We start from the raw sequence: 13,077 nt of genomic DNA, 5'->3' as shown, positions 1-13,077 counted from the left end.
TACTTTTTGATATTTTGACAATAATTTGTAACTTGAACTCGAGGAAGAGTTTTAAATCCGACCGAGACTTTTTAACTTTGATGACATAGTTATTAAACATCCGTCATCTTTTTGTTTGAGAAGCAGGTTGTATTTTTTTTATTGTTATTTATCCATAAAAATAATTTTATATGAGCACTGTTCATAAGGTAGAGCAAAGAAAATTGTCGAATATATGTATGTAGTCATTGACACCCACTTAATCAAATTATCGATGTTGCATTTCTTTTTGAGCACATTCACAAAAAATATATTTATGCAATGTGTATGAAATGTACAGTACTGTAAAAGCGTGCAGCACTGATTTTAAATACATTTTAAGAATAAACCTCACTATATTTTCTTCCTTCAAAATTCTACTCGGCGGTTTCCTATTGCATGTATGACGACATTTTGTTCAATTTATGGTAAATATGCTTAAATAAACTACATTTTATTCTAGCAAAAGGTTATTTCCATAAAATTTGTGTTCATTTTTAACGATTATGACCCATGATTGACATCAATGTACTTGAACTCTTTTCACCATGAAAGGTAACACCAAACGTGTCAGGAATTGAACATTAAACTCATAAGTCCTTCATTATGAATTCAGTCTACGAAAGAACAATTAAAATTATGTCTTCAATATACACTAAAATTAAATATTTCAAAGTTGATCAGCATGAACTCCTGACATTATGAAAGGCTACATTCTACCACTTAAACGTTACGTATAGATCGAGTATGACGAGAGATGTTTACTATTTGCACGTGTGATGCGCCCCTTTGGTTGAGGCGTCGTAAAACTTACCACAGAATGAATAATGTTGTAGGGAATTAATTCCACGGAGTTTCAGACAACCCCCCCCCCCCCAAAAAAAAAAAACAAGTTGATCTGCTGACTAAGGAAAATTCTAGATGACAGCATTGTGTACCTTCTGAATTATTAGGTTGTAATGAGTTCTTTTTGGATTTTGTAGAGTTGAGAAGGAAAACAATATCAATCAGAATAAACAAATAAATTTATTAACAGAAAGTAAATAAGATAGAAAACAAATAAATTCTATGTCGCTCACTCACTCTCACATACAGGCTCACACACCGAAAATGAAATAAATATAAACTTTTAAGTCAGTTATTACAAATTCTGATAATTTACATAGTTTCACTATTAACAACTACAGTTCTGATTCGGTTAGTATCAGATATTATATCAGATGAAAAATTCACCAAAATTGACTTAAAATAATATTCCGAAAAAGCTCAAATAATTTTAGTTAATAATTATATATACTTCAAAAAATAATTTCCTTTTCTTAAACGGCTGAAAGTCAATAGTTACTATATCACAACTGCTTATAAACGTTCACCGGAAGTCACACCACACGTGCATCCGCCATTAGCACTCATCTAGGAACGTCTAAGTCCTGTACCGTTCTCTCGTCACCACGTGATAGTTGCTTTAACCGTAGCCCCGGGTCTATCGCCTCCCACTGCGGTTATCCTACCAACATCGGTTCCTGTTCAGCATCGACGATTGGACATGACACGGCTGGCCCTCCATCCAACGCTCCCCACTGACTTCAAACGCTTATAACAGTCGTCAACTGACCCTCAGCCCGTCTTCTATGTGCACAATATTCTCTCAGCACCTTACGCACTGAAATGAATTTACGTTTACAAAAACCTAACCTATTTTACAACTGAAAACCGGAAATTATAACACTAAACCAACTATTTACATTATTCGAACACTCTTACCGGCTAGAACTGCATACACACGCTGCAATAGTCCGCCTTACAAGTTATATGGCTATCTGTTAAATTCTCACCGAAATATATTCGCCACTTGTATAATCATGCAGGGGATAAAGCAAAGGTGCCACACCTCCGGCTGGTCACGCTACCGGACACCAAACTAGATCTGACCACTCTGACAAAACCGGTCCCTTTATATACTCGTAACAAAACAACCTCAATAGTAAGGAAACCCGTTAAAACCAAAATTAAAACAGTATATACAAAAAAAAAAAAAAAGAAAGTCAACTTGGTCACATAGGTATTGGGTTATATTATATGTTTTAGAAAGAAAATTATGTTGAGTGTTATTTGCAAATAAGAAAATAATTTTTTTTTTCAATAAAATTCAGTTTTATTAGGCTGTTGCAGGGAAAATATTTTGGCTTTTCTGGAAAAAAATGCAGTACTATTAAAAAATTATTTCAAAAACACATGAATGCCTAGATCAGACTTGTGTGTGCCACAGGTATGGAAAAGATTGACCTTTGTGGCTTTGATATTATAGTCATTGTCAATTGAACACCCACTCCTGCACTTCGTAATACATTTTATTCATAAGCTTGTTGATTCTGATCGATTCTTTGAGGGGGGATGTTGTGGGTTTGGGAAGTTTTTTTGTCACTCCAGTAATGGTGCTCCCTAATGCAAATATCAGCTTGTACATGACAGGACTAGCTTATATTAGTGTCAGGCAACACTGTATTGTATCTGTATAAGGCGATCTTGCCACATATATAGATAGATAAAAAGATTTAGAAATAATTTAATAGGAAGTGAGAACGTTTGATCCAGCATGAACAATCTATCGATCATGGGAAGACAGTTTATAGACTTTGCTTTCTTCAACCTGGTGCTATTGAAAGCCCCGTACACCATTCCTTTTGCTGGCAAATTAAGATAAGTACCCTTATGTTCTGCTACAACTGCCGCCCATTACGGTATTAATGATACAATAACCCAGACTGAAACACCTGGAGAACTTCGTTGAAATTAGTCGAAGACTTAAATCAAGTAACACGACCTTGCGGTTTGTAAAACTCATTTTTCAACAAGTAAGATATTATGGGACAAGTACTTCGACCTAAGACACAAACAAATATTTCAAGGAATGTGTAAGATTTATAAAGATATGTGGATGCTTTTCGCATCTGTCTACTGTGAAAGACTCACATTTATACAGTTCAAGTATATGTATAACAAGTTAACAACCAAAGAACTCTGTATGTTGAATGAAAAGTGGAAATAACAAACAGAAATCAAGCTCAAATTCCCATTAATTATTACTAAAAGAGATTTAAGCATATCTAGTAAAATACTTTAGAATTAATAAGTCTATATATAAGCAAAGTAAACTATTACTGGCGTAAATGCTTTTCCAAGACTCGGATACTTGTGTATGATATTTTCAAGAGTGCAAAGAAGGGCAATCCAGTGTATTACTGCATTCATTTTTCGGTACTTTGCAGTGTGAATGACTGAAAATAATTAAAAGTCATTAGCATATGTTCTTTAATTTATTCATTTTTACGGGTAAAAACAAACTCTTTTTTTCAATTAAAACTAAGAGAGTCTATATTTAATTATCACTGAATGTCTTTGCTAATATTTAACTTGTTGGGATAAAGCCTATATCTTTGTATAATACGTGAATCAAATTTATTATTATGTCCAAAACAGGATCCATTCAAATAAATTATAATTAATGATAATAAATGAATATTTTTTTCAAAGAAGATATCGTGCAATATGCAGTACAAGCATGCATACAAATAAAGGTAAAATTAGTAAAATAAGTTTTAATATGTCTGTGTTAATGTTAGACGGTCTTTAATTAGAAAAAAAAAACTAAGTAGCCTAATTATATATAGATTGATTATTAAATAACAGAAAATAGTTTCTTTTCCCTTCACAATCGATGAACTGCCTGATGGGCTGCCTTGAATTGTAAAATGTAGAGGAATTGTCAAAGTCGGCTACAGACTGTATTATCTTGACCTGCCTTATGAGAACGTAGTCTTAATATGCAAAGCAGCAGAGAGATCGAATTTGATATTTAAAGAAGAATAAAACAGGTTTCCTTGTGAAAATTAGATAAAAAGGATTAGATGCTAATAAGTAATGAATTACATATTCGAATTCAGTACTTTTCCATTGTACGGTCACACATTGAAGATGCCAGTTCTCTTCTCCATCAAAACATAAAATAAGCCGTATTATAAATTTCAAGATTTTTATAGATTAGATTCATCGAACATATACATGACCCAAACAAACACTTTCCACTCTAAAATGATTGATGTTAAATAAAAATACATCTCTGATGTGATGCACTCTGTGATGATTAAACATCAAAAACATTTATGTTCTTTAACCTGCACTTAATCAACTGAACAACTAAGTCTTAGAGAATGATCTCTTTTGTTTGCTGTGGTAATTATTCTAATAAACATACATTTAAAGAGGTATTTATGACGTTCAGTGACAGAGGTCATTTGTGTCTTACATCGATTGTCGTAGGGAAACGTAAATAATCACTTTTGATTAGATTTACATTAAAAAAAACATTTGATTAATTTTGATGGACACGTTTTACTTTAAATCTTGCAGCATATGAAAATTTTAATAGTTTTCTTTTTTCTTTTGGCATTGTTTTCCAAGAATATCAATTCAGAATGGTACATATTGAAAAAAAAGGTACAGGACACCGATGAAAATTCGTGGCAAATACATCCCCTTACCAAAACAATTGAAATATGGTATAACATTACTATATGTTCTTTGTCTTACACACCTTCACCTTAAAATGTGATTAGATTTTTTAAGAATAATCAATCAAAAATATTTTAGTTATAATCGATGTCTTACTTTATCTGGATTTAGTGAGCTGATAATTTAGAATTGCTGAGAACATACATTTTTGCAATGAAACACTTATTGAACAATTCAACAAACTCTTTTTACGTGTATTTACTCGATTAAATTACATGTAAAACATAATTTTGGAAATGTAATAAATAAGGTTAAAATTAAAAGGGACAAAGTTTGAAAATTAGCACTGTAGTGTCAATATCTAAGGAAATAACTCTTTCATTATCTAGTATAAATATCAGATAAAATATTCAGAGTTTGATTACTGTTCGTTATCTCCAAATTTCATGAACTTTTTTCACACAGAAATAAAAAAAAATGAAAATAAGCCTGATGTAGGAAAACAACAAATGAAAAAGTTGAAAAACAACGAGCAATGTGTCTTGAACCCTTTGTATTTTACCGTGAACGGAGTCTATAGTCTACCACCAATAGCCTCTAACTTGGTGTGAAATCAGTTCAATCAAATTTCAACCCAATATTAGACTGTATCGTTGTTTGCAAAAATGACCACTATAGAGATTATAGAATTGTAAAATGCTTACTTTAAACGAAACCATCGATAACCCTTTAATATCACCTTATCTTTAAGCAGCTTATCTGGGTTTAAAATTGATCATGCTAAGAATATGCTATTGCATTCAGGAGAGAAACATAGATACCATATGCAGGTAATACCGGAGTATTGCTAATTAAATAAAGGAAGTTGATGACGTAAAAGTTTTTTCATATACATATAGTTTAATGGTTGATTTGCCAATAACTCTATGATCATTAAAAGATTTAAATATGAAATAGATGTTGCAGATACTTTTGGGGATCCTGTGTCTCGGGTTAACTAGGATATACAAAACATGTGTTTGTTTTATCAAAGCTGAAATATAAACTGTCATTTTAGTTAAAACGTCATTCTAAAAGAATATATTTTCCTTTACTTAATTCAATTGCTTAACTGCACAAAGCTGTTCAAGCTTTTTAAGCAGTGTAAATGGGATATGTGAAATTATTTTATGGACAGTAAAACATTCTTTTAGAATGAAGAACTGACTTTATTATAAAAATACTAGGATAAGCATTTCTTCTTTACAAATTCGGATTTGAAAGAAAAAGCATAAAAGGAACCATTCATCAGACATTGCCAAACATGATGTAAATATGATTGATATTTTGTCTTACTGGCAGAAAATTCAAATTCCATCTTTAAAAAGTCAGAGTTGTGTACTTTATAAAACAGTAGACTTACAAATCATTAATTTTAAAAGTAATTGTTTGCCTGTCAGTTTGATAAGATACGTGGGATTTCTTTTTTGTGCAAGATGGCATTTACGGATAAAGTCTTCCATCAAATACCGTGGTAGCACACATTCCTTTAAGCTATTTAGCAACCAAAAAAAAAAAAAAAAAAAAAAAAAAAAAAAAGGGAATAGAGATTTTATATTAAGCACTTATAGTTTAGGGGAAAACACATTACACTGTTTTCAAATAAATAATTATACATGTATTTCAGCAAAACAGTTTTGATTGACTTCGAATTTTATGGGTATCATATACCGAATTTATATTTTAAATTCTACTTCTGCCTTTTACATGATTATGATTCTCACCTGTACTCGTCAGTATGTTTATAAGGTGTTTCCTGACACTCAAAGCACAGAAATGAAGCACAGAAACCGATATCGTTATCTATCAGTCTTGAATTTTTATTGAATGATTAATTTATCAATTATTTTTTAATATTTTAACAATCATTACAAAAAAAAAAAAAAAAAAAAAAGCATTGTTTATTTATATATCAGTGATTAATAAATATATATATATATAAACAACATTTTTACTACATTTCCATTAAATATGATTTATGAAAACACTGGTTTGTATTCCGATGCAATAGGATATCTTGAATTTAATTAAATATCAAAGTACATTTTAAGGGTGTAAATAAAATTGCCTTTGTGATCCAAACACATTGTAACATAACTAGAGTATGTCCGCTTTTAAAACCTGCACCGGCTGTACATTCATTCTTTAAAAAATTCCGTTTTTTTTTAGCTTAAGGGCGTAAATAAAAGTGCTTTAGTGATTCAAACACACTGTGACATAACTAGAGTATGTCCGCTTTTAAAGCCTGCAGAAACTGTACATTCATTCAATAAAAAAATTCGTATTTTCTTTAGTTTTTGGAGTAAATCATCAAGATTGTCAGGACGTTTATTAATGAAGCACAGTAAGATGCTGTGGGTCATATGCCTTTAAATGTTTATGTCAGAAGAAAGGAATAATAAGTATTACGTCTTTCTGATCCCTTGCATGTGTAGACTACACTCGTCAAATTAGATACTGCTAAAACTAATTTAATGTGCTCATGTGATATAACATGTATTAATTAATTCAGGTGATTCATCCATCAAGAAATAAATATACAATGAACTTCAAAAGCCATATTGCTTTAATGCTCTGCGGACAATCATTTACAAAAAAAAATCGTAGACAGCAGACAGAGTGATTTTTAATTTTGTCGATGAGTTTTTTTGTATTGTAGAGTTTATGCAGATTGGGTTCGAAATTTTAAATACTGTAAGACATCCAATTTGTTAAAGCTGAAGTCCTAACTATGTTATCTTAGCAAGACTAATTATGGGGAAAAAAAAAAAACGAAATAAGCTTGTTCAAAACTTTTCTTGTTACAGTGCACATTGTGATCAATATATCTTCATCGTATTTATAAGCTTTGATTATTCAAAATTCTAAAGAGTTACATGAAAATCATATATCACCATTTCTTTAATTTGTGCCCTATAGTATCTTCATTTCTGTCCAACTCGTGGGTGGCATCATATATTGAAAGTGTACATGAATGTTTCAATTTATTATTATGTCAAAATGCAAAATTATGTTTACTGAAAAATGTACAGTTGTAATTTAACTTTTTATTGGATTATTAATGCTTTTAGATTAAACCCTCTATTAGTGTTTTCAGCGAAACGAGACATATTTTCATGAGAAAAGGATTTTTTGAACATCCTGTTATCATGGTAATGAAAGTTGATTAACTCTGTTGATCTTTTTTTTTTTTGCAATTTGATCAACATTCATATCATGTTTGCACACCTATGAATGCTTTGAACTTTGTTTTTAGATTCAAAAATAGTGAAACAAAATGCAATATAAATCCTTTAGTTTTGTTATATGACTATGCATATGTTCAGAAAGAAAATCTCATCAAGGCATTTGTTTTGTAATGATTTTTATTAGCAGTTAATGCAACTTTACCTCACAACCTGTGAAACGGAAGGCTGCTGTATCATTCCGATTTGAACGGAAAATGTAATCAAACTTCAACATTATATTATTTCAAGTGAATTTGGTTATTCGTGAACTCTGTCTAAAACTTGGTAATCTTTCAATTTTTAGCTTTTTTTCCTTAGAAAGGTAGGCATTTTCTTTTACTGTTGTTTTTGATACGATGTAATTTCTTCTCTTGATACTTGATCAATATTTTCTTTGATGAATTGTAAATAAAATCTTTTAATTGCTAAATTTCTTAAAAAGAAATTAATCATTTAATTCGTGATTTATTTTAATATCACTGTAAAACTTCATACCACATTGAAAAAGAATCCTGATGATTATGGCGTTTTTTTTTCTTCTAAATTTAAAAATATATGTTTAGATCTATATCTATGGAATATTTTTCCTGGTTTATTAAGATGTCTAATCATTCTAGTGTCGTAGATTTCTACAGCTAACATTAACGGTGTTATGCATTCCTGACCTGATTTGTCCAGGCCACAATTACCTGTAAGATATAGAAATACAAAAGAAGTCAAGACAAAGAGAGTAATGAAATCAGCTTGCATATATATATATATATATATATATATATATATATATATATATATATATATATATATATATATATATATATATATATATATATATATATATATATATATATATATATATATATATATATCGTTGGAATGTGATCAGAAGAATTAATTATCTGCGGGTTTAATAATTATTAATTATCTCATATTCTTTGACAGGTATAATTATGTGAAATACATAATTTGCCTCGACAATTTAGGCCATAAAACTAATTTCCATTGATGATTTCTATAAACATCTTTTACTTATGTTCAATTAAGTACGAAAATATTATAAAAAGATTTAGAAGAATGTTCATGCCGTAAACATAAAATCAACTGGTTTACGGTATTCAAAATTCAGTTTTGTCCATGATTTTTTTCCCTTTGAAAACGTAAAACATTTAATTGACTTTCTCATATCGATCGTAAATAATTTGTAGATACAAAGTTTGTACATTTCCTCAAAACATGATTTCAATTCCATAAAAAAATTCACATAGTTTTCAAATAAAGCAATTTCGGACAAATGTTTTTTTTTTTTTTTGAATACATCAGAATTTAAAGATATGAGATTTTTTTTAAAGGAAATTAGTACCACAGAAGTGGATGGTACAGTTTGATATGCGATAGACACTTTTCAGATAAATGTAGGTTTTCATTGAAATCATGAACAGAAAAAGCAGTCAGTGGCAGATTAATTTTTTATAAATATATTTATTTTTTATATTTAGCTCCTCAATTTTAATTTGAGAGAAAGTAAATGTCTTCGGAGTGATTTTTACAGTGACAGTGTAGATAATTCTCTATTGCAAAATTGGTTTTCGTAAGAGTTCTATATATGGCTGATATACCGATACTGCCGACTTTGAATTAAACAATAATCAATTAATCAATCCTAAGAGTATAAATATGTCAAAATGTTTTTATTTATTGGTGTAAAACTTAGCTTAGTCTCCCAAAAAATCCATATTCTAATTTCATTTGCTACTGATTGTCGACAAAATTTAGAATTATCATTTGTGTCAATGTATACAGATGATAGAATTCAAGATGTTACTAGTTACATCGATGTGCGGAAAATAATGAGCAATCATTATTACTTGTATAGTTTTAGTCTCCGTGAGATAGATGCATGACAAATATTATGCTTTTCGGAAACCCTTATCTGCAGATCAGTAGAATACTTGTCTGAAAAAAAAATTGGGATGGACAGATCAACCAATTGATTGTTTGTTTGTTTGTATGTTGTTTAACGTCCCTCTCGAGAATTTTTCACTCATATGGAGACGCCACCACTTGCCGATGGAGAGCTGCAAATTTTTTTCCGATACTCGACACTTACGGCCATTGAGCGGTGAGGGATCTTTTTCGTGCCAGCATCCACTTCGACACGGGATCTCGGTTTATACGGTCTCATCCGAAGGACGGTCTCCTGGTCCCACAGTGGGATTCGAACCCGCGACGTAAGGATCAACTCCTTATGCCGCGACATTAGAGCAGACGCTCTAACCATTGCGCCACGCGGGCGACTCGACCAATTGAATAAAAAAGAATATATTTATTTTATTTATTCGGTTCAAGACTTAAACCTTGGTAACATTACATGAAATTGTCATCTCAAATGATGCTAATATTTTCTTACTTACATATATATTCATTAATTACTTCTAAATTAATCAAAAATGTTAATACTGACACTTCTTGATCGGAAATCGAGACCATAAGAAATTTCTAGCCATCTAAGTATTTCAGATTTTATTTCATTGATTACTGTTTGTTATCTTCATATTTCATTCCTAAATACAGAAAATCTTCATATTTGTTATAAATAAAGCTTTCCTATGCATTTGATTTATCTATCATTAGTAATGCAAACTTTATTTTCTTTAGAAATATTGCTCATCGTTTTTTTTTTTTTAATTTAGAATAGCCCAAGAGTTTAATTCTAACATTTACGTCATCAAATTGGTTGTTCAATGTCAGGTAAATGCAAGAATATAAATTCAGAAAAGTCTAATGTATGCGCTCTTATTGGAATAATTTTATGGGTATTCTCCAGTAACTCCTTTATTTTCTGTTTCAGGGTTTGAATGAAAAAAAACAACTTAGAAATAATTCTTTTTATCTATTGAAATTGAAATAAAATATATGTACATGCCGTTTCCTGATCAAGATAAACAGATTGTTTCTAACATCTTACTATGAGTAGAGCTACTTGAAAAAAAAATGTCAAGAAAATGTGTATTTTGATACGATTAACCGGCTAATCGGTCGGAACGTCTTGCGAATAACCGATTAGCAATTCTGTAATCGATTGCCATCCCATAAATATATATATATATATATATAATATCAAGATAATGAACAGTAATCCTAATATCCGATATAATGGGCAGTTTTCGGCTTATAACCATTACGTATTGTTTTTAGGTTACCATTAATATGTCTTTTCTAGTCAAATATCCAAATATGAAACAGATTTGTCAGATTTTGTGGCATCTTTTATTTCGAGCTTAAAGGGGCATGTCAATATAGGAAGGAAAATGAATAGTATTAATTGATTAAACGCCGTCGATATATCTTACTGTTGAATTGAAGGCCACAGCGAGAGACTTTTACTCTTCATATACATGTACGAGTTTTAGAAGAATTTCTGCTTCACATAAATACAAAAATAAGACAGCAAATATCTGGGCACAACTAGTGGCAATGGAGATTTCGGAAGATTGATGGATTGATTGATTGTATGTTGTTTTACGTCCCAATCGAGAATTTTTCACTCAGATAGAGACGTCACCATATACCGGTGAAGGGCTTCAAATTTTGACCTTTACTCGGCACTCAGGGTCATTGAGCATTGAGGGTTCTTTATCGTGCAAACGCCTACCGTGACATGGGACCTCGGTTTTTAAGGTCTCATCCGAAGGACCCGCAACTTTCACTTCAAAGTGCCGAGAGCATGGCGAAGGAACAGTTGCTTCCCATTTTTTATCGACTTAGGTCTGTCGCGGCAAAGATTCGAACTCACGACCTCCCGATCACGAAGCGAGCGCTCTACCGACTGAGCTACCGTGAACGGTAAAAGATTGATTGAAGACTTGATCTCAAAGAAAAACATAGATATTGTCAATCAGCAATCATAGCAGTTAATTATTTTTTGAAGAGTACAGAAAGAGGCTTGGTAGAGCATGTACTTGACCATGCAATGAACGTTTATCTGTAAGATTTGTATGGAGTTGAGGAATCCAGAATAGGTAGGGTAAATCAATCTCATTTTTGTTGAAAGATTGGAATGTGATTTTGAATAATGCTATTCTCCACAAAATGAACAGCGAGTATTAGATGGATTGCTAAATGTAGAATTAAAACAGAGTTCATCTAAAATACAGTTAGAGTAATGAGCTTTACAAACTAAGACGATACTATTATAAGCCGTGTTAGCTGGAAGCAAAACGTGCTAAACTGTTTACGTCGTCCTGTTGATCATTTCATCACTTTCGATTTAGAAAAAAAACTGAATGATGGATTGTTTGCATTTGTCTTTTCAACCTACTTACAATATTTAAAAAAAAAAGATTTCTAAAACTATTTATACTGAATTTCGAGGTCTTCCACTTTATATTTCACCAATCGTGCGGATAATCCTTCACAAAATTCATAATAGAATTGAAGTTCTTCGGCCATAAGATTGTGGCCACTTTTATTAAGGACATTTTAAAATGTTTGCTTTCGGGTTCTCATTGTCAACTATATTTTCACCTAATGATTTGCGAAGTGGAGGAAGAGTAAGAGCTCTGAGAAAGATTTTGTTTTTAGATATATTTTCAATATTTAGATACTTTAATGTTAGTTATATAATTTAAAAAAAGGAACGTTGAGATTATCTCAAAGAAAATGTAGGAACTGTAGGGTGTAGGCTTCAACTTTATTGCATTTTATGAGCAGGAATGCCACTAATATTTACGGTATCTATACTTGTCTTGGCAAATTTGGAGAACCGACATTTTGGTTTGAAACTATATTCCGTCACAGGTTGCAGCTTAAAGAGCTTTTGTTGGACAACATCCTTTATTAGAAATACCGACGAGTTCATATTCTTCAGCGTCTGCAAATAGTCCATTCAAAACTTTCAATGAAACTGAATGGCCTTTGAAGATAACGAACATTAATCATTCTCCAGGTCCAACCAAACAATACCAATTATGAGCAGAGCCAATTTAACACTTTCCGATGAAAACAGAGGTTGGATTAGGTGCCATGGAGGAGTGAGTATCCACTTTTGACCGGTCACAGCCGCCGTGTGCTCTTTTTTATGATCGTAATACGAAAAAAGTAAAATTAAAAATATCCCAAAAAATTTGCATGAAAAATATCAGTCAACAATTGTCTTTGCAATGTCTTTGCAAACAAGGTCAATGTATCGAACATAGAAAATACAAAATGTTGATTTTAAACGAGATATGAAACAGATGTGTAAGACTCTGTGTTTCTTTTTATTTCGAGTTCACAGGAATATATG

This window comes from Saccostrea echinata, unplaced genomic scaffold (assembly GCF_033153115.1).
Source record: "Saccostrea echinata isolate AGI-Se365-2 ecotype Australia unplaced genomic scaffold, CSIRO_AGI_Sech_v1 ptg000043l, whole genome shotgun sequence".
NCBI classification, from domain to species: Eukaryota; Metazoa; Mollusca; class Bivalvia; order Ostreida; family Ostreidae; genus Saccostrea; species Saccostrea echinata.
The sequence above is the reverse complement of the archived record's forward strand: the minus strand, read 5'-3'. Positions refer to the sequence as shown.